Here is a 26,839-nt window from a genome sequence, read left to right as displayed (position 1 = left end):
TACAACCGCATTTGCTTCAACCCCTCAGGCAGAGACAAACACCTACAAGATCTCTATCAAGCATTCTTACAACTACAATACACACCTGCTGAAGTGAAGAAACAGATTGACAGAGCCAGAAGAGTACCCAGAAGTTACCTACTACAGGACAGGCCCAACAAAGAAAAAACAGAATGCCACTAGCCATCACCTTCAGCCCCCAACTAAAACCTCTCCAACGCATCATCAAGGATCTACAACCTATCCTGAAGGACACCCCATCACTCTCACAGATCTTGGGAGACAGGCCAGTCCTTGCGTACAGACAGCCCCCCAACCTGAAGCAAATACTCACCAGCAACCACACACCACACAACAGAACCACTAACCCAGGATCCTATCCTTGCAACAAAGCCCGTTGCCAACTGTGTCCACATATCTATTCAGGGGACACCATCATAGGGCCTAATCACATCAGCCACACTATCAGAGGCTCGTTCACCTGCACATCTACCAATGTGATATATGCCATCATGTGCAAGCAATGCCCCTCTGCCATGTACATTGGTCAAACTGGACAGTCTCTACGTAAAAGAATAAATGGACAAAATCAGACGTCAAGTATTATAACATTCAAAAACCAGTCGGAGAACACTTCAATCTCTCTGGTCACGTAATTACAGACATGAAGGTCGCTATCTTACAACAAAAAAACTTCAAATCCAGACTCCAGCGAGAAACTGCTGAATTGGAATTCATTTGCAAATTGGATACTATTAATTTAGGCTTAAATAGAGACTGGGAGTGGCTAAGTCATTATGCAAGGTAGCCTATTTCCCCTTGTTTTTTCCTACCCCCCCCCCCGCCCCCAGACGTTCTGGTTAAACTTGGATTTATATTGGAAATGGCCCACCTTGATTTTCATACACATTGTAAGGAGGGTGGTGACTTTGGATAAACTATTACCAGCAGGAGAGTGAGTTTGTGTGTGTGGTTTTTGGACGGGGGTGGGTAAGAAAACCTGGATTTGTGCTGGAAATGGCCCAACTTGATTATCATACACATTGTAAGGAGAGTGATCACTTTAGATAAGCTATTACCAGCAGGAGAGTGGGGTGGGAGGAGGTATTGTTTCATGGTCTCTGTGTATATAATGTCTTCTGCACTTTCCACAGTATGCATCCGATGAATTGAGCTGTAGCTCACGAAAGCTCATGCTCAAATAAATTGGTTAGTCTCTAAGGTGCCACAAGTCCTCCTTTTCAGTTTGAGAACTGCAAAACTAAGCATCTCTAATGGTATCTTCTAGACTGAGCACTGAATCCCATTTTGTAGATAGAAAGATTAACCTCCATAATCTATACAGAAGCCTGTGGAACCCCATAAGATTGGGTCCTTAATCCATGAAGTATTGGAACTCATTTACAGAACTTTTCTTAAACATTACATGAATATATTGTCTCATACTATAGAATTAGAATTTATCATCCCTATTCCATGATGAGAGATCTTTGAGCTATAATGTATCTTCATTAAAACTATCTTTAGATAGCTTTCTGAGGGGCAAAAAACATTTTATCAAACAAATCCAATTTTTTTTATTTTTTTTTTAAATCATTGATTTTTATCCACCCTGGTTGCAAGTGAATAGCAAAGCTGGTCCCAGCAGGGAGCCAGAGTGTCCCAAATCCTTAGCGGGTGGGAGAGCCTCTCTGTGAGCCTCTGTAAAGCATCTCACTTCAACAGTGACTGGCTGAACGATTTATTGTAAGGGACGCCCTTTCTCAGACCCTTTCCCTTTATTGTCTCCCAACCCTCCACGTCAGTCCCTGACCCAGGATTGCCAAGCCAAACTAAAATACTACTTGTTTGAAATCTCACAGCTCGCCAAGATTACCTAATTGTCCAGGTGGCTGAGCCCGAAGGCAGCTCTGTGAACACCTCCATACCGAATGCCAGCTCCATTTCAGAGACGTCTTTCTTCGTGCAGAAATAGAACACCTCCACCTCTTCGTGGGAAGATGTCCTTTACTCCTCTGATGGGGGCTCCCAAACAGTCCTCAGTTCCGTCAAGGAGACACTCTCCTTTTCCAGTGGATACTTCAAGATGGAGAATGTGAGCAAAGGGGCTGAAGGAGTTTACAGGATTCAAGATGAAATGTACAGGAAGTGTGTGGCTGTCGTAAACTTTACCGTGGTGGGTAAGTTGTGCACTCAGTGACCCCAGAAAAAACTCTGCTCCCCTTGCACTTCTCAGGCCATGTAAAGCCTGTGGAAACATCCTATAAACTCACAGAATATGGAAGACCCCAGCAGATATTGAGCTGGGAGAGCCATCTCCTCTGCAGCCCCAGCCCAAGGGGTGTGTCACGTGGGAATGCGTGAGGAGAGGAACTAGCCAGACCACAATGCACTCTGGCTCTTCTCAGTGGAAGGACGGTCCCTGAGGGCCCCCTGCCAGCCGGCACACACTAGAGCAGCCCCCAAGCTGCTATAACCAATGACGGGACTGGCATTAGAGCTAGGGCAGAGAACCAGGAAGGTGTAAATCCTGTTGTGCCAGAGCAAGAGTCTTCTCTACACTAGGCCCACCGATGTTCCGACCACTGACTCTAGTAACAATGAACATTTTTTGCAAACATGGTCAGCTAGTGACCCAGCTGCCCCGGGGAGGCTAGTCCCTGGCCCCACCCCTCCCTTTCTGCCCCCTTGCCCCTGCAAGAGCCCAAAGCACCCCCACCGTGGCCCCCGGCCCCAGTGCCGGGCAGCTGTCAGGGAGAGGCCCCAGGCCAGCACGGTTGCTGTGTCCTCAGGCCTGGCAGGGCAGAGGGCTGGGAACAGCAAGAGGGGGCCTGGCCTGTGGCGGAGCGTGGGCAGAGCCATGGTAGGCTGTCTGGCAAGTCACAGGCTCCCCCTGCCTACGATACCTGCTGCCCATATTTGCAAAGTTTCTGCAGTGCAGGCAAGGTTTCAAGCACCCCAAGGGCTCACAGGGAAAGTGGCATGTGTTGTATAGGCCATGGGGTAACTTTTATTTTTATGGTGCCTAGCAAGCCTTTTGTTCATCAGGCTGCTCGTTAACATACCCCTGGCTCTGTCTGACTGCGGGATCAGGAGCAAACATTCATGAAGGGTCTGCGCTGAAATCCCTGGGAAATACGTAGTATGCCGTGACCTGTTTTATCTCTGGCCACTGTCACCCTAGTCTCTGAGGCCCAGATCTTCAAAGATCAATGGGAATTGGATACCTAAATACCTTGTAGGATCTGGGCCTAAGGGCCAGATTGTCAAAGGTATTTAGGCACCTAAAGCTGCAAATAGGCACGTAGGGGAATTTTCAAAAGCATGCAGCTGCCTAACTCTCACTGAAGACGGTAGTTAGTCACTTTTGAAAATCCCATTAGTGACCTACCTGCATCTTCAGGAATGCAAATACCTTTGAGTATCTGGCCCTAGATAATCAAAGGGCTCCAGGGCAGAGGCTGGAATTGAACCAGGCACTTATGGCTCCTAGATCAGCACCTCCCCCTTAGGCCAACCTTCTGCAGTGCAGGCAAGAAGAGGAGAATCAGGCATGTGGTATACGGAGTCCTCACCAACACTTTCCTCCTTCTTTTCTCGTTCCAGAGCCCAGCTCATTCCCACCTACTGTGTCTGGGACCTCCGGTGCTGAGGAGGAAGCTCGTGATGAGACCAAAGGGGATGGGAAGTAGCTTGTGATGGGAGATTTCCTTCCCCAGTAGCCTCTCTCCTCCCAGCCTGAATTTCACACGCCCGTCCCAGGTCCCACTGACATCAGAGTGAGCTTGAGGGCAGTGTCCAGTTGTTCCAGATCTTCTCAGGTGGCCTGAGGGCTTGGGCCACAATTGGCCAAAAATGGACCACGGGGAGCTGGCACAGCAGAGTTGGCTATGGCCAAGGACAAGCCCTTGGCTGATTGAGGAGCCGTGTTTGGGGCCTCTCAACGCGAGTGCAGAGTGTCAATTAAGGGGATGAGTTCAGGGGCAGAAAACTGTGATCCCCAAAACCCAGCATGCTCTGGGGGGGAGCCACCTATGCTAGCCAATGGGAGATGTTGATGAGAGGGGTGTGTCCTAAGCCCTGCCCCTCTCTGTGTTCGATGCTTGTTGTGGCTTGTGATCCTGAGAAAACCCCTCTCTTGCAGTCAGGTGATTTAGATGCTGCTTAAGTCATATCTTGCAGGAATAAGTTAGGTACCTGCCTTGCTCCATGCAAAATGGCAGAGGGGCCATCCTAACCCAGCCCTGTTGTCAGAGCACTCAGCTGGGAGAGTCCCGTTCAATTCTCCATCATTAAAAAAAGAAGTCAGTCCATTCTTCTGAATGCTCTCAGACAGGCAACTCCTGTTTGTCTGGGTTCGGTGAGGGAGTTGCTTAGTCACAGTCAAATAATTTACTTAACAGTCCAATTCATCTAAGTATTATATTTAACGGGTTTCTGGAATTTGTAACCGCTTTAGCAAGGTCATTGCATGATAGGCTGGTGCACCGTTAAAAGAAACAGGTGCTAGGCGGAAGAAAGCAGCAGCATCTTAAAAACATTTGTCAACCATTCAGCTTTCTTCAAGTTGCAAGGAGAGAGGCTTGTAGATGGCCTAGAGAAGAAATCGCTTTGCATGAGGATTCTGTCGGTGTTTAAACCGAGGGGGTGTTTTCTGCAAAGGGAGTAGGTGGGAAGGAACCTGCTTTATGGCTCAGGCTCTGTCTGCACTGAAAACACGATAGCTGCTGCAGCCCTTCAGTACAGACACTTCCCACAGCAACGGGACTCCAAGTCCAGCGCTCTAGGCCTCGCTGCCTCCATTAGACAGCTGCAGCGGCACAGGAGCTAGCAAACAGAGCTGTAAACAGGGGAGTTTGTCTTGTGGTGCTTGTGTGGGGTTTGGTTTTGCTGTGGGTGGTGGTGTTTTGGTGTGGTTTGTGTTTCCCAGATTAACAGGATTTAGGTGGGAAGGCTATGACAGATTCAGAGGTGGCAGTGGGAGTGACCCATGTAGCAGATGATACGATGAAGATGACTGGATGTGGAAGCTGTGGTATGTACATGATCCTGGAGGGGGCACCTGGTAAGAGTTTTGTCTGCATGAAATGCCGTCTGATAGAGCTGATGGAGGAAAAGATCAGAGGTTTGGAGATGCAGGTGGAAAGTCTGGTAGAGTTTAGGAAGGGGTTTGAGCAGATTGTGGAGCAAAGACATGAGGTATCTGAAGGGAAAAGCTCAGACTTGCAGATGGAAGCAGGACTAGGGAATTCTGAGGTGAGACTGGGTGAGGAAAGTGGTCAGTGGAAGCATGTGACTAAAAGAACTAGGCAGAGGAAAAGACGGGCTAGTGAAGGAGAAATAGAGCTTCAGAATAGGTTTGCAGAGTTGGAAAATGAAGAAGGGGCTCAGCAGGTAGTCACTGAAGGTGACAGGGCAAGGAAGAAGAGAAGAGCGGTTAGTCCTATAGGAAAAGGGGAAGAGTTAATGGAGATTACACCAAATATGAGCCCCAGGAGGATACAGGATGGGTTAAAAAGGATTACAAGGGAGAATGGGAATGGAAAGAACTTGCAGCCAGAGGGAACAGGGGATAGACTGGAGAATAGCACCATCACTAGGAAAAGGCAGGTCTATGTGATTGGGGACTCTTTACTGAGAAGAATAGATAGGCCTGTAACCAGAGCTGATCCAGAAAATAGGAGGGTGTGCTGTCTTCCAGGTGCTAAGATACGGGATGTAGACCTGAGGTTGAAAAGGATTCTAAAGGGAGCGGGAAAGAATCCCCTAATTATCCTTCATGTGGGAACAAATGATACGGCTAGATTCTCGCTGGAAAGTATTAAGGGAGACTATGCTAGGCTGGGGAGGACGCTTAAGGAAATTGAGGCTCAGGTGATCTTTAGTGGGATTCTGCCTGTTCCTAGAGAAGGGCAACAAAGGTGTGACAAGATTATGACTATCAATAGATGGCTTAGGCAGTGGTGCTATAAGGAGGGCTTTGGGATGTATGGCCATTGGGAGGCATTCATGGATAGAGGACAGTTCTCTCGGGATGGACTTCATCTGAGTAGGGAAGGAAATAGACTTCTAGGATGGAGGCTGGCACAACTGATTAAGAGAGCTTTAAACTAGGAATTTGGGGGAGATGGTTGGGAGATGTCCAGGTAATCTCCACGCCAGAATTTAGCATAGAGTGGAAAGAAAATGAAGTAAGAGTGGATACAGCTGTAGGTAGGAGGAAGGGCAGTGTAGATACAAGTCTAATAGGTTATACTGGTAGTAAAATAACCGTGCCTAATAGGGTACAGAATGTGAGTGAGGCCAAACAGCAAAAATTAAGATGTTTGTACACTAATGCAAGGAGCCTAGGTAACAAAATGGAGGAACTAGAGTTACTGGTGCAGGAAGTGAAACCAGATATTATAGGTATAACAGAGACCTGGTGGAATAGTAGTCATGACTGGGCTACAGGTATTGAAGGGTATGTGCTGTTTAGGAAAGACCGAAATAAAGGTAAAGGTGGTGGAGTAGCACTGTATATCAATGATGAGATAGAATGTAAAGAAATAAGAAGCGATGAAATGGATATGACTGAGTCTGTCTGGGCAACAATTAAATTGGGGAAGAAAACTATTAGAGCCTCCCCTGGGATAGTGCTTGGGGTGTGCTATAGACCGCCGGGATCTAATTTGGATATGGATAGAGCCCTTTTTAATGTTTTTAATAAAATAAATATTAATGGAAACTGTGTGATCATGGGAGACTTTAACTTCCCAGATATAGACTGGAGGACGAGTGCTAGTAATAATAATAGGGCTCAGATTTTCCTAGATGCGATAGCTGATGGATTCCTTCAGCAAGTAGTTGCTGAACCGACTAGAGGGGATGCCATTTTAGATTTGGTCTTGGTGAGTAATGAGGACCTCATAGAGGAAATGGTTGTAGGGGATAATCTTGGCTCAAGTGATCATGAGCTAATTCAGTTCAAACTGAATGGAAGGATTAACAAAAATAAATCTGCAACTAGGGTTTTTGATTTCAAAAGGGCTGACTTTCAAAAATTAAGGAAATTAGTTAGGGAAGTGGATTGGACTGAAGAATTTATGGGTTTAAAGGTAGAGGAGGCCTGGGATTATTTTAAATTAAAGCTGCAGAAGCTATCGGAAGCCTGCATCCCAAGAAAGGGGAAAAAATTCATAGGCAGGAGTTGTAGACCAAGCTGGATGAGCAAGCATCTTAGAGAGGGAATTAAGAAAAAGCAGAAAGCATATAGGGAGTGGAAGAAGGGAGGGATCAGTAAGGAAAACTACCTTATTGAGGTCAGAATATGTAGGGATAAAGTGAGACAGGCTAAAAGTCAAGCAGAGTTGGACCTTGCAAAGGGAATTAAAACCAATAGTAAAAGGTTCTATAGTCATATAAATAGGAAGAGAACAAAGAAAGAAGAAGTGGGACCGCTAAAAACTGAGGATGGAGTGGAGGTCAAGGATAATCTAGGCATGGCCCAATATCTAAACAAATACTTTGCCTCAGTCTTTAATAAGACTAAAGAGGATCTTAGGGATAATGGTAGCATGATAAATGGGAATGAGGATATGGAGGTAGACATCACCATATCTGAGGTAGAAGCGAAACTCAAACAGCTTAATGGGACTAAATCGGGGGGCCCAGATAATCTTCATCCAAGAATATTAAAAGAATTGGCACAAGAAATTGCAAGCCCATTAGCAAGAATTTTTAATGAATCTGTAAACTCAGGGGTTGTACCGTATGATTGGAGAATTGCTAACATGGTTCCTATTTTTAAGAAAGGGAAAAAAAGTGATCCAAGTAATTATAGGCCTGTTAGTTTGACATCTGTAGTCTGCAAGGTCTTGGAAAAAATTTTGAAGGAGAAGGTAGTTAAGGACATTGAAGTCAATGGTAAATGGGACAAAATACAACATGGTTTTACAAAAGGTAGATCGTGCCAAACCAACCTGATCTCCTTCTTTGAGAGAGTAACAGATTTTTTAGATAAAGGAAACGCAGTGGATCTAATTTACTTAGATTTTAGTAAGGCGTTTGATACTGTGCCACATGGGGAATTATTAGTTAAATTGGATAAGATGGGCATCAATAGGAAAATTGAAAGGTGGATAGGGAATTGGTTAAAGGGGAGACTACAACGGGTCCTACTGAAAGGTGAACTGTCAAGTTGGAGGGAGGTTACCAGTGGAGTTCCTCAAGGATCAGTTTTGGGGCCAATCTTATTTAATCTTTTTATTACTGACCTGGGCACAAAAAGTGGGAGTGTGCTAATAAAGTTTGCAGATGATACAAAGCTGGGAGGTATTGCTAATTTAGAGAAGGACAGGGATACCCTACAGGAGGATCTGGATGATCTTGTAAACTGGAGTAATAGGAATAGGATGAAATTTAATAGTGAGAAGTGTAAGGTCATGCATTTAGGGATTAATAACAAGAATTTTAGTTATAAGCTAGGGACGCATCAACTAGAAGTAACGGAGGAGGAAAAGGACCTTGGAGTATTGGTTGATCATAGGATGACTATGAGCTGCCAATGTGATATGGCTGTGAAAAAAGCTAATGTCGTCTTGGGATGCATCAGGAGAGGTATTTCCAGTAGGGATAAGGAGGTTTTAGTACCGTTATATAAGGCACTGGTGAGACCTCACCTGGAATACTGTGTGCAGTTCTGATCTCCCATGTTTAAGAAGGATGAATTTAAACTGGAACAGGTACAGAGAAGGGCTACTAGGATGATCCGAGGAATGGAAAACTTGTCTTATGAAAGGAGACTCAGGGAGCTTGGCTTGTTTAGCCTAACTAAAAGAAGGTTGAGGGGAGATATGATTGCTCTCTATAAATATATCAGAGGGATAAATACCAGAGAGGGAGAGGAATTATTTAAACTCAGTACCAATGTGGACACAAGAACAAATGGATATAAACTGGCCACTAGGAAATTTAGATTAGAAATTAGACGAAGGTTTCTAACCATCAGAGGAGTGAAGTTTTGGAATAGCCTTCCGAGGGAAGTAGTGGGGGCAAAAGATCTATCTTGCTTTAAGATTAAACTCGATAAGTTTATGGAGGAGATGGTATGATGGGATAACATGGTTTTGGTAATTAAATATTCATGGTAAATAGGCCCAATGGCCTGTGATGGGTTTTTAGATGGGGTAAGATCCAAGTTACCCGGGAAAGAATTTTCTGTAGTATCTGGCTGATGAATCTTGCCCATATGCTCAGGGTTTAGCTGATCGCCATATTTGGGGTCGGGAAGGAATTTTCCTCCAGGGCAGATTGGAAGGCCCTGGAGGTTTTTCGCCTTCCTCTGTAGCATGGGGCACGGGTCACTTGCTGGAGGATTCTCTGCTCCTTGAGGTCTTCAAACTACAATTTGAGGACTTCAATAGCACAGATATAGGTGTGAGGTCTTTTTTAGGAGTGGTGGGTGAAATTCTGTGGCCTGCATTGTGCAGGAGGTCAGACTAGATGATCATAATGGTCCCTTCTGGCCTAAATATCTATGAATCTATGAATCTATAAGTACAGAAAAGGATGAGAAAAATGATGAGGGACGTGGAGCAGCTTCTGTATGAGGAGAGATTAATAAGACTGGGACTTTTCACCTTGGAAAAGAGATGACTAATGGGGGATACGATAGAGGTGTATAAAATCATGACTGATGTGGAGAAAGTAAATCAGGAAGTGTTGTTTACTCTTTCTCATAAGACAAGAACCAGGGGTCACCCAATGAAATTAATAGGCAGCAGGTTTAAAAGAAACAAAAGGAAGTATTTCTACACACAATGGAGAGTCAACCTGTGGAACTCCTTGCCAGAGGATGTTGTGAAGGCCAAGACTATAACAGGGTTCAAAAAAGAACTAGATAAGTTCATGGAGGACAGGTCCCCCAACTGCTATTAGCTAGCATGGGCAGGGATGGTTTCCCTAGTCTATATTTTCAAGAAGCTGGGAATGGGTGACAGGGGATGGATCACTTGATTACCAGAGCTCCTCTGATTCTGGGTTTTTTTTTTTTTTAAATCTCTCCACAATTTTGGTTGCAACTGAAACTTCTAGTTAAAGCGATCAGTGGAGGGGGGGGGCGGGGTCTGGACGCTCTGTCGCCTTGCGCTTTGTTTGTGTCACCTTTACACTGATGCAAAGTGAGCAAGAAATACCAAAAGAACTGCAGGCACTAGTGTAAATGACACACACCAGGATCAGGGTAAGGCTGGATTGGGGCCCAGAACTCTTCCCTCACCCACCCATCACGGCACAAGGAGTTTGATCCTGGGCCTCATGCCAACTGCCCATAAGGGGCAGCTTAGAAATTCTTCGGTTGTACAAAGCTGGTGTGTCTCCCTATGTCACCTGCCTCCTCCCAATCTTTAGTCTGGGGACGTGGTGTGGTAGCAAAGAGAGTGTGGTGCAAAATGCTGGCTCAGAACTGCTGCCACGACAGCCAGTGTAACTTAGAGCAGCCTCAACAGTGCTCTAAGTTTTATGTCAGGTGCTATTTCAGGCACCAGCCAGCCGAAGCTTGGGGGAACAAAAGGGTGACTTCAAGCCCCCTTTTCCCATCCCTCTCTGCTGAGCCAAGTGAAAACTTGGCACTGCTGAGAATTCAAACCCAGACATAAGGCAATGGAGAACCCCAATCTTTCTTCTGCTGTGGAGAGTTGGTAAAACTCAAAGCCCAGATGGCACCGTTATTAAGCCCATTATTTTTTTCTCTTTGCTATTTAAAAATAATGAGATGCAAAACCAATATGAGTGCAGCAGTAATGTTGTATGGTTCGGACACACAAGTTAAATTTCCTGTGACAACAGGAACTTGATCAACTTGCATGTGTGGAGCATATTTCTCCTCTTCCTGTTTTTCTTGTTGTATTTCAAAATTTACCCCCCAGGGTTCTTTGTGGCATGTAATGCGGCTTGTATTAAACACGCCACAAACCCAAACTTACAGGAATGGGCCAGAACTTGACAGCTTACAGGAGTGGCCGCTAGAGGGATCGGGACTGAATTTAGAGGGCACAATTTTCAAAAGCATCAAAGTGACTTAAGTGCACTGGGAAATTTTACCTCTAGTCTTCCTTATGAATTAATTTTTTATTTTATTTTTTTTTAAAGGGAGCTGTAGCCTGTTTTCCACAGAGTCAGTCTGAGTTCAAGCCAATGCCGTAGGGCATTTCAGGCTGCTGTCCTGTCTGATCCAGCCCAGGGGACAATATCTGATGCTTCCAGGAAAAGCAAGAACCCGCTGTAACATACATGGCTAGTTTTAACATGCTGTAAATGCAGGTGGGGAATTAATTACTGACCTCGGTGGCATTCAGACTATGTCCTGAAGCATGGGATTGGGCCAGAGGGACAGCTAGCGCTGGCCACAGTGTCTAGGGTCTCGGAGTGGGAAGTTCCATGGAGAATTCCACTGGGTGGGAGACTCAGCTGTGAAGGGAGGGGGCGGGCAGGAGCATCTCATAAACCCAAGATTGGAATAACTGAAGTAATGTTCCTTTTACACAGAGCCTCAGCTCTCTGGAACCTCTGCAAATGCTTTAGCCACGTGTTTAACTCCATCCGTAGGAGTAGCCTTGGATCGCAGTGGGAGGGCTCAGGTGCGTAAGTGTTTGCAGGATGGGCGCTCAGGGCAGTCCCTGACGCCAGGGCAAAGTGGATGTGACGTGCCACTGTCTGGATTTGGGAGCCTGCCTGCACACCAAACTCACTAGGCACTGGGTGCATGACTTCAAGGCGCTGGGCCGGGGAAAATCAGCCCCGGGTGGTTATTTCGAGTAGAAAACCAGAGCCACTTCTGGGGTCTTTCAGCTTCTAATGCCCTTTCCCTTCAGCAGCTGGATTTCATCCTATGATAAAATCCCTCTCAATGCCAAGTCAGTGCCATAAATCACTGGCCTGGGTGCAGGAATCAGTAGGTGACGTTCTCTGGCCTGGGTTATGCCAGGGCTCAGACTAAATTATTCTTCCCAAAACTTTTAAAAGCTGAGCCCCCTCCTCAAGGTAAAGAAACCAATCGTGCCCCTCACCCGTCAGCAATGTGTTAGCGACCCCACCCCCCATTTTCATGGATACGTCTTCAAACCCCACCCTTCCCACCATGGCTAGCCCTTCCCCACGCTTCAGGAGATGCTGAAGGAGATGATCCTAACCATCCCCTCTAACCTTAAGACTTGAGGGATCCCATCATGGAGCATCTTAAAAATCACAGTTTCCAGACTCTGGAACAGGGGCTGCTTTGCCGGGCTCACCTTTCTCCCTGCGTCAGGTTGGCCGATGGGGATAATGAGCCTGGAGATCTCATTCCCGCTGCTCTGAGTGGTGCCCATGTGCACATGACTCAGCTCAGCTCATCCTGTATCCCAGGAACGTCTTCATCTTCTGGGATCCTCATGGTAGCAGTGGGATGATTTAACGGACTCCCTTAGCCATGGGGCCTTTCTCTCACTTTTGTTTCAGAGCCAGCGTCCTGGAATCGTCTCATGGTGTGTGGAGTGGTGGCAGTGGTGGGGGTGATAGTCTTACTATACCTATGTGGGTTTTGGAAAGGTAGAGGGAAAGTGTTTGCCTACTCGCAACTCGTCTTCAGGAAGCTGCTGACTCATCCCTCCCCGCAGCCTGGAAGTCGGCAGGATTCCCAGGAATCTAAGCTCCCCGCAGTGTGTGACAGGGACGGGGACCAGGCCCAGGGAACCAGAAACAGGAATCGAGACCCAGCCCTGGAGAATGGGGAAGGAGACCTGATTGCGAATTCGTATCCGGTCTGCTGAATTGTCCACGTCCAGACCCTCCCCACAGTTCTTAAAAAGTCAAAGCATTTCGTTTAGACGCTTTCCAAACAAACCATTTTGATTTTTCAGTTTGAAACAATTTTTTGTTTAAAAATGTCCTTCAATTTTATTTTAAAAATTCAAAAAGTTACAACCCTTGAAATGTTCCTGGGTCTTTTTTTTTTAAAAGCTTTTTGGTTCATCAAAAATTTGGAAAAATGTTAATTTTGTTCAACCTGAAACCGTTTTTTTTCCATCTCTTTTTTGGAATTGCCAGGGACCAAAAAATTCTGTTTGCCCAGCTCGAGGGGCAGGTGAGGATTTTGGCAGTTATATTGTGGGTCTCTAAGTCTCCTTGTTGCTCAAAGTTTTCTTTCTGCAAGGATGAGGGCAGGATGGGCAAAAGCTTCCTAAAAGTCGGGGGGGCTGCTGGCACCCAAACTGTGGCCCAGCCCCTGTGCCACCCCTTCTCCTCGAGGTCCTGCCCCCTCAAAGCACCCCTTTCCCTGAGGCCCCCCTTCACACCGCCTTTCTCCCTGAGCTCCCACTTCATGCCCCCCCTTGCCCCCAAAACACTGCCCCCCGCCCCTCCCTTCTCTCCCCCATCATCCAGTCGCTCACACTTATGGCCAGTAAAAAGTGGTGGGCCCTGGTCTCCCCTGTTCCGGCACCCCTGGATGAGAGTGGGAGAGGATGAAGAACTCCTTTCAAATATAACTCCCCCCGCCCCTCAAAACAGCACAATTTGACAGCAACAGCAAAACATGCACCTAACCAACCCGGGCCAGTCACGCTGTGTTGTGTGTGACATTCCCGTCCTGGGGCGGTTTATGTCTTGGAGAATGTGAACCCTGCAGGCCTGGGTGTTTCTCTACGTAATGTGACCTCACTGCTCCTGATGAGAGCCATTGTTTGTAAATGTTTCAGGAGCAGACATATTTATCATTCATGGACAGACAGATATTTATTCATAATTAGAACTGGTGAAAAATGGCGGGGGTGGGGAGGGTCATGAAAATTGAAGAAGAAACCACTTCCTCCCCCCTTCCCCCCATATTCTTCAAACTTATTTGGAAATGTTTTTCATTATCAAATTTTTGTTTCGTTTTGGTGGGAAAAACTCCATGTTCTCTCTCAAGTGGGCAGAGAAATCCAAAATGTTTTTTTTAAAGAGGGAACTTTTTTCAAATGATCAATGTAATCCAAAGTGGCATTTTTAGTTAAAAGGTTGCATTGTCAGTGTAAAACCCTTTTGAACCAGCTCTATTATTGTATAACAAGATGAGTTTACTTTTCGTGATGCATTGTTTGGGCCAGGTTTCCTTGGTCCTGGAAACACTTACATGCATGTTTAACTTTAATTACTGCTGTGAATAATTCCATTTCAATGGGACAACTCTGAGGTCGGGTTTACGCTACGGCCGTATATCGGTGTAACTACGTCTTTTCTTTCTTTTATATGTGAAAGTTCTTGAGAGGTTAAAGCAGGTAAAATACATGAACAGATTCGGACAGTCCGAGTTTGTCCGTGCAAAGTGACAGCAGAGATGTGGGATCTGCTAGTTTTCCATAAGTCTCTCAGGGTTACCCAGGATAACTTTGGGGATCTCTGTCTCGCATCGGGAATGTTCCCTGAAAGTGTCCAAACAGCTCAGAGATACAGAACCATTCCCTGGATCCATTCTTATAGCTGTCTTCCCCGGAAAGCAGTCTGGCAAGTGTTCCTGTCAGCTCATTGCTAAGTTATCTGTCAAAACACTAGAGTTTTCAGGTGCCTAAGTAGCCCCTGGAATCAGGGTGAAATTATCCTCCCCACCACTATCAAAATTGGAAATGGTGCCCCGGAGTGCACGGTACCCTACCGTAGTTCCCCCATAGGAACTGCATGAACAGGCAACTCTGCAAGTTATCTGCATGCCTGTGCACGTGACCCCCATGCCTCTCCATTTCCTTGGCCACATGTATCCTGTCCCCATGCTGGCGGCGAATCCAGAAAAAGAGGGAAAGAGCTCACCACTGCGACCACCTGAGGGAGGTGTTGGGTTGAGATCAGCTGGTCAAAGCAGGCAATAGGGACAGAATCGGAGACTTGAAGCTCCTCGAATGACCTCTGACCTTTCTAGACCTGCCCTTCAATGAGACACAGCGATTGTAAAGTTGAATGTGATCGTAACTAGACCCATTTGAAACCCTTCACCACACAAGACAAAGCCCGTAGGATTCATTATGAATTATTTATTTCTCCTCCCCTGGATTCCTGCAGCCACCAGCCACCTTGGAGCTTTCCCTCCTCTCTCCCAGGCTGGGCTCACTTGATGGCAGGAGCTCAGCGCAGGGTCCAGCTTTGCTCTTTCGCTTCCATTCTTCACATCTTTGGGTGTCTGCATTGGCACCTGAGCAGCCTGATGGAAACACTGAGTCCTCTGTCTCGGCAGGCAGGCCCAGCCGCCAAAGCCAAAGACTCCCTGAGAACAGGGGGAGGTTCGCCTGAACTCTCAGGAGTGGCGGCTGGGCCCATAGGGTAGGGTTACCATATTTGAACTTTCAAAAAAGAGGACACTCCGAGGGTGGGGGGGGAGTTGTAGCCCTGCCCCCTATCTACTCCCTCCCACTTCCTGCCCCCTGACTGCCCCCCACAGAACCACCAACCCATCCAACACCCTCTGCTCCTTGTCCCCTGATCGCCCCCTCCCAGGACCCTGCCCTCTATCTAAACCTTCCGTCTCCCTGTCTCCAGCTGCCCCCTCCTTAGACCCCTCCACCCTAACTGCCCCCCTAGAACTCCACCCCCTACCTGTCCCCTGACTGCCCTGCCCCCTATCCGCACCCCCGCCCCCTGACAGACCTCCGGCTCTCCCACACCCAACCAACCACTCCCTGTCCCCTGACTGCCCCCACAGAACCCCCAACCCATCTATTCCCCCCTGCTCCCTGCCCCTGACTGCCCCCCCGAACCTCTGCCCTGTCCAACCCCCCCCCGCTCCCTGTCCCTTGACTCCCCCGACCCCTCTTCATATGCTCACCCTCTGACAGGCTCCCCCCAGAACCCCTCACCCATCCAACCCCTCCTGCTCCCTGTCCCCTGACTGTCCCTTGGGACCCCATGCCCCTTCTCCAGCCCCCCCAGCCCCCGTACCCTGCTGCTCAGAGCAGTGTGTCTGGGGTGCGGAGCCAGACACAGTGCCGTGCTCCCCCGCAGAGCGTGCAGCTCCCCCTCCGCCCCCAGAGTGCTGCATTGGGAGGGAAATCCTGGACCTTTTCAGAATTTTACAAATTCCTCCCGGAGGGCGATTTAGAACCCCAAAAGCCGGACATGTCCGGGAAACTCCGGACGCATGGTAACCCGACCACAGGGACTCCAGGATCTGCAGCTGCTGCCACCTGTATGGTGAATCCTCCGACTCATCACCAACCAGCTCTTCCCCATTCTCCAACCTGGCCCCACGGTCTGACCGTGCAGGAGAACAGAAACCCTTTGGGACAGCAGGAGAGTCTCCTCAATGCCGCCCTCTTCGCATGGCTTCCCACGGTCACCGTGAAACACGACTACCCTGCCCCCAGGAGTCTCTCAAGGAGCTGCCGGCGCAGTCACTGGGCACCCACTCGTAATGGTCTCGGGCAGTGGCACTGCAGAGGGAGCTGAGCAGACCGTCCCTTCTGTGACTTCCTGAATTGCTGCCAGGACGGATTCTCCTCTGTGCTAGGGAGAGTCCCCGAGGACAAGCAGCTGTGGTGGGGGAGGGGGCAAGACAAGCACTCCCCCTGAGCCCTTGACTAGCAGGCAAGCAGCACTCTGGGAGCCAAGGCATAGGTGTGTCTTGCTGGGAGAGCAGAGCTGGAGAGCAGAAAAGGGCATTGGAGGAATTGTCGAAAAGTCATTGTCATGGCCGGGTCATGGGCAGCCAGACCTAGTGGTCAGAGGCAGAGTCCACACTCACAAGACAGGAGTCGAGAGTCAGCTGGGTCAGGACACTGGAAGAGCAGAAGCAAAAGACCAAATTGTGTTCAGAACCTCAAGTCAGGTGAGTCACCCTGAGTCCGGATGCCAGGAAATCAAGCCTCGGGAGTGGGAGCAGGAACAGCCAACACACGGTCCAGAGCCGGGGAGGAGCTCGGCTGTTCAGACAGCTTCTTCTTCTTGCTGCTGGTTTAAGGAGGTCCCGGGGGCCGATTAGCTGCTCTGGGACTCTGCCAATAGGAGCCTCAAACTGGGTCTGGACTTCGTCAGTCCTAGGTAAGCAGTTTTTCGTAGGCTTCCAGGTGGCGTGCTGGAGGGTGGCTGCTCCCAGGAACCCTGCAGACCGGGGTTAATGACCCATGGGTCAGGACAGTGAGTGATCTCTCCCCACTCAAACCTTCTGCACGAAACAGTCTCCAGGGTCCCGGATGCATCCTCTGAGAAGAAAAAAACATAGTCATGAGGACAAATAGGCTATGGAACAGGAGCCCCCTCTTTGTTGCAACAGCCCCAAGTGTCCAGAAGAGTGGACGGTTCTTACCTCCAGGAGATGCCTGGGAGCTTCCATCTAAGCCTCAAGGGGACCCCTGTTGCTTGGTCTGACAGGAGGAGATCATCTGTCCCCACTGCTCCCTGCGCTGGGCTGGCTGCAGCACACATCTGTGTAAGAGGCTGGGCCAGAGAGATGTTACAATCAGGGTCCAGGCACCCCAGAAGGAGAACAGAGGCTCTGAAACCAGAAGACGAAGCAATCAAATCAGCGGATTCGACAGAGAAGTTTTCTACCCTACAGGGACATCAAAGAAGGTCTGTTAGGAAAGCTGAGATGTTAGTCTGGAAACTGCTAAGATAAACATTGTGACTTATTAAGATTCAATTTTAGTCACTACAAAGTGTGTTGTGTTTTGTGTGTCTCTTTGAAATGTGTCTCTTTCTCTTGCTTAGTATCACTTAAATCTCTTCTTTGTTACTATGCTTCCCAAACCACCTCAGTGTTGTGTGTTCCAGTGAAGTGTGAGTCTCCAGCCTACCCAACAGGCTGAGCTGTGCCCTGTCTCTCTGAAGGTAATGAATAATTTCTGAGCGGTGCTGGGCCCAGAGTCCAAGGGCAGTTCACCAGACATCTCGTGGGAAGCCCAAAGAGACCAAAGGAGCAGGAGAGATTCCGGCCCCACTGACCCATGGGAACTTGCCACAGAAGAGCCTACACAGGGCTCCAGACACAGCCACTTTGGGTGTGTACCAGAGTTCACTCACCGCTAGATGCTGGCCAGGCCTCGTGTCATTGCTTTCTCGCTGGGCTAGCAACCCCGCTGATACTCACTCTTGCAGTTTGTCGGCTGGGAACTCAGCCCTCCAACCAGGTGACTGTTCTTTACTCCACTCCTTCCTGGGTCGTGCTCCTTGCAAACAAAGTCCCAAAATGTCTTGAACAGAAACAAGGCCTTCCACCCTCGTGGGGAGTTCTTCCTCAGCCTGATTTCAATTCGGCCTGCCCTTCTTGGGTTTCTATGGTCTTCTATGTCCCCTTCCGTAGGGACGGTGAGAGAAGCCAGTCCTACCCTGGACTCCAGGGTTTGGCCCAAAGCCATCTACTGAACAGCTCACTCTGCTTCTGGACTTTTGCTGCTGTTTTCCCTTCTTTCCTCTCCGGTGGGGCTCACTTGGTCATCATTTGGCTTAGCCCCAGGCTAGGCAGCCATAGGCCAAGCCACCCTGTTAGATACCCTCCTCCTTCCAATCCGCTCCAGCCCGGCTGACAGGTTTGCTGAGGGGATGGTGAAACCCCATTGCTGATCAGAAGGAGGTCAGAGTCTGTTCTCTAGGAGCTGAAGGTCCATTTGTCCTGCTGCGGGAAGTGGAGCTGGAGAGCGGAGATGTTAGGTGAAAGAGACTGCATGATGGAGTTGGAGACTGAGGGACGGGAGCCTCCTCCCAGAAACGCTCCCAGGAGAACAGGTTTGAGGAGGAGTTCTCTAGGGAGCCTCTTGCTTGGAAAAAAAACAAGGGTGGCACATTGATGAAGATGTCTCTGTCCCAGGGATGGGGGAAGCTCCCAGCCAGGCTATGCAGCAGGGATCCCATTTCTCCCCCAAGAAACCCATTTTGCCCAAAGAAGTCAATGGCTCTTACCTCCAAGAGGGAGCGGGCTCTTCCCTCTCAGCCTCTTTGAGAACTACCACTGCTTGGCTTCCTAGGATAAGGGACCTGTCCCCACTGCTCCCTGAGGTGCTTCAGCTTCTGACTGCACCCATCTGGGAGGCTGTCACATATGCCAGGGCCTAGAAGACATGCAGGGAGTAGGCTCCTCTTCATGTCAGACTCTGAGAGCCCAGAGAAGGGCCAAAGGAAGAATAAAGGGCAGGAGATGAAGCTAGCCCGGAGCCTCTGTCCCATCCTCACCTCCTCAAATGTGGAGCTTCCTGAGCTTCAGTTGGGCAGACAGTCTGTAGCCCTGACACAAAGGTCCTTCTGCGCCATATGGGGCAGGAAGATCTCTGCCTGGGAGCACGGGGAATGGGATGGGGGTGAGATCAAGGAAAGAGGGGAGGGATATGGGTGTGAGGGAAAAAGCTCCTGCCCCAGATGAAGGAATTTGGGGGGCCGAGGGAAGGACACAGCTCCACAGAGAGGAGAGAGTTTCTGTGAGTGCCAGGGGCCTCCATTTCCGCTTGCACTAGCCCCGCATTTACAGTGAGACACAGCAGTACCTGCAGCAGGGAACGGGACTTGCTGAACAGGGAGGGGAACCTTGAAGAGCATCAGATGAGCCACAGCCCTTGCAGCGCGTCGGGCATCCGGTGCAAGTGCCGGATGATGTGAAGCTGGCCCATGACCTTGGCTGTGACATCCTCCTGCTGCAGGGGAACGAGAACATGTCAGAGACTGAGACACTCCCCAGGAATCAGGGAGGATGAAGGGCACCTGGAACCAGTGCCATCATTTCCACCCAGCAGCTGCTCATGTCTGAGTGGTGGATTCACCCTCCTGACCCCCAGGATGGAGGCTTGCTGTCCTCTCTAGTGACCTCCAGTGCCAACCCCCCTCCTTGTCGGGTGAGCTCCTGCCACTTCCCCATCAGTGCCCCTGACAGCTGTTCCACCTCCAACCCACCTGGGGACACCGCTCAAGTTCGGAGAACCCTCTCCTCCACCCCCACCTCCATCCCCATCCAGGTAGGGCAGAGAGGGGGCTCTAGAAGGGTGGCGGGGGGAGGGAGGGATTCTGGCAGCAATGAAGTGGGATGGGGAGAGCTTGAGACCTTTCCCCAAGACACCCCAGTGCCAAAACCTGAAACCACAGGATGGCAGCCCTGGGGAACGGGACAGGTCAGCAGCCCCTGACGACTGAATCCTCCCAATCTCTCGAGAGTGGGTCCAGCCCTACCAGCAGCAAGACCAGCTTCCCACGCCCATGTGCCTCAGTCAGTCACCATCACCAGTCAGTCCTTGGCCTCCCAGGATGCCAGGGATGGGAGCAACTCTCGATGGTGGCTCGGGTGACATGGACACTAGGCCGTGGGGAAATGGGTGCAGCTCTGTGGGGCCGGAAAGGTTCCCAGAGGGCACTTAGGGGACTCAACTGTCCTTCACAGGAGTGAGAGCAGAGCACCACATCTGAAGAACAGAAGTCCATGAAGGCCAGAAGTCCCCACTAGGCTCCTTGCTACCAGGCCAGCGAATGGCGAGAGGATGGGAAGGAGGCCCTGGGCCCCACCCCAAGCTTCTGAGTCGAATGCAGCTGCTTACTGTGTCCCCCATCAGTTGCTGGGCTTCTCCCAGGAGGGAGTAGACCAGCACCAGCCCAGCCTGGCTGACACGCAGCAGGGGGTCGTGGATGGCCAGCAATGCTGTCTGTACGAAGGATCTTCTCTGCCCGACGGAGAAGAATTTTCCAAAGACCTAAAACCAAGAGGACATGAGGCTCGAGCAGATTGCCCAGAGCCAGCCTCCAAGTCCTGTCGGTACAATGGCATCTCGTGCCCCAAAGGGTGGGGAAGAGAGCTGCTGTGGCCAAGGCACTTCATTCCCTAGGAGGCTTTCAGGGTCCCAGGGCTCAGGGAAGCCCCTTTATTAAAAGGTGGCAGATGCTGAGGGACCAAAGCCTCCAGTGGCTCTTTCGGGAAGGCAATTTATGGCAGGGGCCAGGATGGGCTGGAAATGGATCTCTAATGTGTGTGAGCAGGCCCACTCTGCTGTGCAGGGCACAGAGACGACAGGGGACCCTGTCTTGCTTCCAGCAGAGAGATCTCCTGCACCTCAGCGGCTAGAGGAGTGTGCGTGTGTTGTTACGGGGGGAGGGGGTTGGAGCTGACAGACCAAAGGTCTCTTCCCCCAGCTAAGTGATTTCTCTAGTTGTTGGCTATGGCCTCTGCAGCTCCTTGGTTTCTTCAAGGGGAATCCAACCTGCAGCCTGACAAGAACACGGAGACTCCTGGCCCAGTCCCAGTGTGGGACCTTTAGCACCAGCGTGTCCCACTGGTTGCTGGATGAGGAACTCTGAGCTGGAAATAAGGAGCGGGCTCTTTTCCTGTCTCCAGGAGGCATCCACTGCAGGGAACCCAGCCAGCCCCACTCCCTGAGCTGTGTCATGCCCTGGCACAGTGCCCTTACCTCCCCCACTCTGGCTGTGTTCTTGTAGCCCAAGAGCCTGCTGTCCTGGTGCCAGTCATAGCACCAGAGATCTTCCGCATCATGTATGGTCAGGCCTGGAAGAGAGAGAGAGAGAGAGAGAGACTTTTCTCCTCATTCTGGTTGCAGTTTCTGTGTCCTTCCAGTCCCATTGGTGGCTGCACAGTGGAGTGGAGAAGAACAGAGGCAGAGAGAGACTTGTCCTCCGGCTGGGGTCAGTCTGAGAGAAATGGTCTGGGGTCCCATTATCCACCTGTGGTCACTCTCAGTCCCCTATTGGGTTCCGTGTCCCAGCTGGGTTCCTTACCCCTCTGTTGGAGCAGCAGCTGGTAGAGCCGGTAAGTCCCCTCCCTGGCCTGCCGGCTGATGTCTTTGTCTGGATCGCTGACAAACAGAGCCAGCTGGGCCACATGGCGACCCATCTGAGGGAACTCGGCTGAGATCTAATGGAAGGGAGAGCAGAGGGGACTCCATCAGCATTTTCCTCTCAGCTCCCTGTCCTCCCTGGGCCACACGGCTCCTTCCTCTTAGCCCCTCTGCAGGAGATGCTGGGGGAGAGGAGCTTGAGATCGACCCTTCATTTGCTCTGCTGCCAAGGGAGCCCGCAGCTGCTTTGGGATGCCAAGCAGGGGCTGGAGCGTGGTCCCCTTAAAGGCCCAGGGACAACACTGAACCAGGACAAGAAGAACTTGACTCAAGCCTAGCTCAGTGCTGCTCTGACCCTGCCTCCCCATGAAGAACCCTCCTAACCCACAGCCCCGGTGGCAGCAGCAGATCCTGCAGCCCACTGGAGCCAGTCCGCCTCCGCCTGGAGCCAGCAAGCTGGGCTCGGAGCCCACTTACATCAAACTCAGGGAGGGTGACTGTGTATCTCAGCAGGGCTGTGCTGCTCCTGATGGCCCTGGCTCGCTCCTGCGACACCCTGGACACGACCCAGAGGTTGACATGCTGTGGGGAAAGGAGGCAGGTCAGACTCAGTGGCCAGCTGCTCCTGCTTTGCAAATGAGCCCCATGCCCCCAGCCCCAGGGGCCTGAGACATTCTGCGCAGGGGGGAATAGCTGAGTCCTTGATGGCAGAGCTTTAGAAGGGGATTCTTTCCCCCAGGATGCAGCTTGTACCCTTCAGGTCACAACTTCTCAGCGTCTCTCTAGACTGGGACAATGTTCGCGGTCGGGGCTGGTCCCATCCTCCCAGAACTCCTGATTCCTGAACAGTTCACCAGAAAGAAGATTGAACCCTTGGCCCTTCCTTGCTATGCAAATCCTTGGGGGGATGTAGGGAGTGACTGAGAGCACAATCCCCCCAGGAATTTCAGAGCACATCAGAGGGAAGGGCTGATTCCCTGGGCTCCTCCTCTTTCTCTAGGAAGGAGCATGTGCCTCTTCTCTGAGAACCATCTCCCCAAACTCATGGGCTCTGTGTGTTGGAGGGGTGGGGGAAGGGTGGGTTTTCAGACTCTCACTCCCCAAGACAGCCAGAAGCCCTGTGCTTAGTGCTCAGCAGAACCAGGCAGAGCTCTGGCTTGGAGCCCCAGCTCCTTCCTCTGTCCCTCAAGAAGGAAGGACCTGACACTACGTTGCACTGACCTCCCCAACCAAGGACGGCCCACTGGGGACCCAGCTAGGAGGACAGAGTAGAAAATGCATCTTCCAGTCTCTCCTTACCAGTCCCCCAAAGAGTTACGGTCAAATGGGGCTCACCTCCAAGATGAAGTGGAGCCTGTCTGTGTCTGGGGACTCTGCCAGCAGGTTCCCCAGCATGGCATCCAGGACCTCTGGGATGACTTTCTGCAGAGTCTGCAAAGCATGGGTCAGAGTTAGGGAACCTGGGCCTACACGTGCCACAGGATGGGAAGAGGGGTCTCTGGGAAGCACTGGGGAGACTCCCAAACACATCTCCTGGCCTTTCTCCTTCACATCCCACTGCAGGCAATTTGCAAGAATTGATGACCCCTGGACCTTTAATCCATGAGCTTAGCAGGTCTCTGCAGAGGGCCTTGTAGGCAGAAGAGTATGAAACAGCCAAGTTGCTATGGATGGAACCTGGGCTTCTGGGCCAAACACGGCTTATGAAAGAAAGAAAGAAAGAAAGAAAGAAAGAAAGAAAGAAAGAAAGAAAGAAAGAAAGAAAGAAAGAAAGAAAGAAAGAAAGAAAGAAAGCAATCCCCCAGGGAGGGGTAATCTCTTCCCTGCTGGAGGGAAGGATCCAACCCTGCAGCTTGTTCCATCTCTGCTACCCCACCCCTAAATCTGGAGCTCCAGCGAATCAAGGGAGTAGGGACCAAGGACTACTCTGGAAGAGGAGGAGGATGGAGGAGGAGGAGGTACCTGGATGCCGGTGGTGTCCTTCTCCGTGCCCAGGGTGAAGACGGAGTGAAGGGCAGCTCGCAAGAGGTGGGTCTCTAGGGCTGGCTCCAGGGCAGGTTTCATGGTGCTGGCAAGAGAGAGGAGCTGGTATTAGACTGTGCAGTATGGGGGTGGGACTGTCGCCAACACGGACACCAAGCCACAGGGATAGAGGCACAGGCTGGCGAGAACGGAAACTGAGGCACTTAGCTAGGGAATGATAAGGCCAAGGTGTCCCAGACAGACAGTGGCAGGACAGGAAGAGCTCCTGTTCCCTGGAGCCTGCTGCCCCTCCTGTATCTGAGCCCGGGAGTGAGCCCCTCCCCAAGGCCCCTGTCATGTGATGGGAGTGAAAAGAAGAGCCCCGCCAGGAGAAAGTGAATCTTCCCACCCCACCATCTCTGCCAGAGGCGCCACTCTTGGGAGGTGACTTGGGAGGGGCAGTGACGGTGACTCCCAGCCTTGGGCCTGATCAGCAGTGGGGTTAGGGGAGTCGGCGGGTTGGGGGGGGGGGGCTGTCTCGGTACCAGAGGTAGCCCACTGCAGCCAGGGAGTGGGCGAGGACGGCGCTGGGTGACGAGTCATCGGGAAGCTCCTCGATGAGCTCCTGTGAGACGCGAAGGAGACAAAGGAGCATGTGAGATTCAGGCCCAACTGACACCTCCCAGTGAGGAGATGACACAGCCAGTGCCCCACATGGCCAGCAGGATCCCCCACCGCCTCCCACTCCCTTCCTGCCCATCCGACTTGTCCCCCTTCCCGGATTCCTGCCCAGCTCGCTCCCAATCCCCTTCTCTCCTCCTCCCTGTCAAAACTGCCCCCATTCAGCCCCATCCCGACGACCGAGCTGGGACCATGAGATTCCTTGTCCCACACTCTCAGCTGCCCCCCAGCCCCACAATTCTCCCCCTCCCTCCAGCTGCCGTATGGCGTGTCTCACTCACCACGATCCTCTTCACCACAGCCGCCTTGCAGCAGCGCGGCTCCAGCATGTCCTCCCCTCTCTCCCGTGCAGCCAGACATGCGGGGTAGATGGCCTGAAGGAACAGGAGCTGCTGCCCCTCATCCTGGACCCACCAGGAGTGGGGTATAGTGAGAGAGAACCTGTTAGCTAGGGACCTTCCTACCCCACCCACACCAGCTCCAGGGCTCAGGCCTCAATGGGGGATTGTGGGGACCCGCCGATTGTCCAAATCCCCCCCCACTCCTACACAAGCAGGATCAGGAACTGGGACAGTGCCTGTGGGGGAAGACGACCTGGGCTGTTGTGGGACAAACACCCCCATCTTGGGGGTCCCACATCATGGATGTAAAAGGACCCCATTAGGGGTGGTGGATCAGGAGGCACAAGACCCTGGGCAGGGGGTGGGGATGCTGGGAAGGGACAGGGCAATCTTGGTTCCAGCCCAGGTGGGGAACATTTGTACCTTATCTCTGCACTGGAGCTGCTCTCGGATGACTTTGAGAGCAGCTTCATCTTTGGCCACGTCCACCCCTTCCTCCTGCTCCGAATCCAGGGGGGTCCCTGCACCAGGGAGGGAAGGACAGGGGCGTGGTGGGCAGAGCAGGATTCAAGACCCCCCTTCCCACCTCAGGCACCCAGGGCAGATCGGGCCCCAAACCTCCCTCTCAGGGATGCCTTCAGCCCCCAACAGCTGCCGTAGCCCAGAGCAGAGCCCCCCTCCCCTGCCCAGGACTCCAGGGGAGGTGCCGATTCCCCCGGCCCCGGAGCAGCAAGGACCAAAGTGGCAGCAGCTCTTCACACCCCCACCCCCAGGTCCCCGTGTGGAAGGGGCAGCTGTGTGACGGCTGCTGCTGTCCATGGGGTTCGCGTGGCTCAGGCCAGACTCCTGGGCTGGGGACCCCCCCCCCATATCCCTGGGAGAGCGTCTGGGCCCAGGGTGTTCACATCCCGTCCTCAGCCCTCCCGGAGCCCAGCCTGGCTCCTCACCTGGAACAAAGCAGTGGCCTCCATCGGCCTGGCTGCTGCCAGAGGCCCAGGTGCTGCCGCTGTCCCAGGCTGAGCTGCCGGTGCTGGGACAGGGACCTTCCACCTCCTGGCCGGCGGGGGCTGGAAGGGCCTCAGAGACCGGGCAGGGCGAGGCCTCCTGATGGGAACGGGGGCTGGGCTCCTGGGGCCGCTGCTGCCCACACAACCAGCCCCAGAGCCACCCTGCCCGGCGCCCCTCCTGGGCTGGGTCCTGTCTGCCAAACCGCAGCCTGGGCCAGCTCCACTGGGGCCTGGTCGGGGCCTCTCCCAGCTCGGCGCCTGCGCCGGGAGCCGGGGTCCTTTTCCAGAAGGCCGGGCACTTCCGCCGTCTGGCCTGGACGGGACCTGCTTCCCCGCCAGCGGGGACGCAGGGCTTGCTCGGCCCCTTGGGAAGATGGCAGCTGCTTCCCTCAGGCTCTGGGGCCACCTGCAGAGCCTTCCTCCTGAACATCCGCAGGAGCCTGGCCATCCTGGAACCGAGCGGGGAGCAGGGGTGAGTCTGGGCTCAAGGCAGCCTTTCACTCATGGGCCTTTTCTGTCCCTCCTCCCCCCTGCTCCAACCACAGCCGCCCCCTCTGCCCCCACAGGAGTGCAGGGAGTGCCATCTACACACACGGGCAGGAGTTCATTGCATGATCTGCTCCCAACGTTCCCCCTCATAATCCCTGCTGCTGCAATATCCAGGAAGTCTCTTCCTTTTCCAGCAATGAGGTCAGTCCCAAAGACCATCGGTTACTCTGGACAAGCAGTCCCCTCCTGTCGTCCCAGGCCACTCTCCCGCCCAGGCTAGAGAAGGAACAGAACTCAGGCGTCCGGACTTCTCCTGGGAAAAGACCCTCGGCACAGGAAGCACAGGGCCCTCCTCATTCCCCATTGATTTCCAGACTCAGCAGCTCACAGGGTCTGGCCCAGTTCAGAGACTCTCAGCCTGGGGAACAGTGTCCCACAAGGGAAGGGCTGGGAGCCCCACTGCTGGAACCTTTCCAAACACACTGGAGACGGCTCTGGAGAAGCCCCTGCCTGGCATAAGAAGGAGGGGCTCTTGGGGGCTGTTTGCAAAGGAAATCCCCCTTTGGAGATAGTCTCTCCCCATTTCTGCCTCTCCCCAGACAGAGAGGGGAAGCCA

Source organism: Lepidochelys kempii, unplaced genomic scaffold, assembly GCF_965140265.1.
Source record: "Lepidochelys kempii isolate rLepKem1 unplaced genomic scaffold, rLepKem1.hap2 scaffold_54, whole genome shotgun sequence".
NCBI classification, from domain to species: domain Eukaryota; kingdom Metazoa; phylum Chordata; order Testudines; family Cheloniidae; genus Lepidochelys; species Lepidochelys kempii.
The sequence above is the reverse complement of the archived record's forward strand: the minus strand, read 5'-3'. Positions refer to the sequence as shown.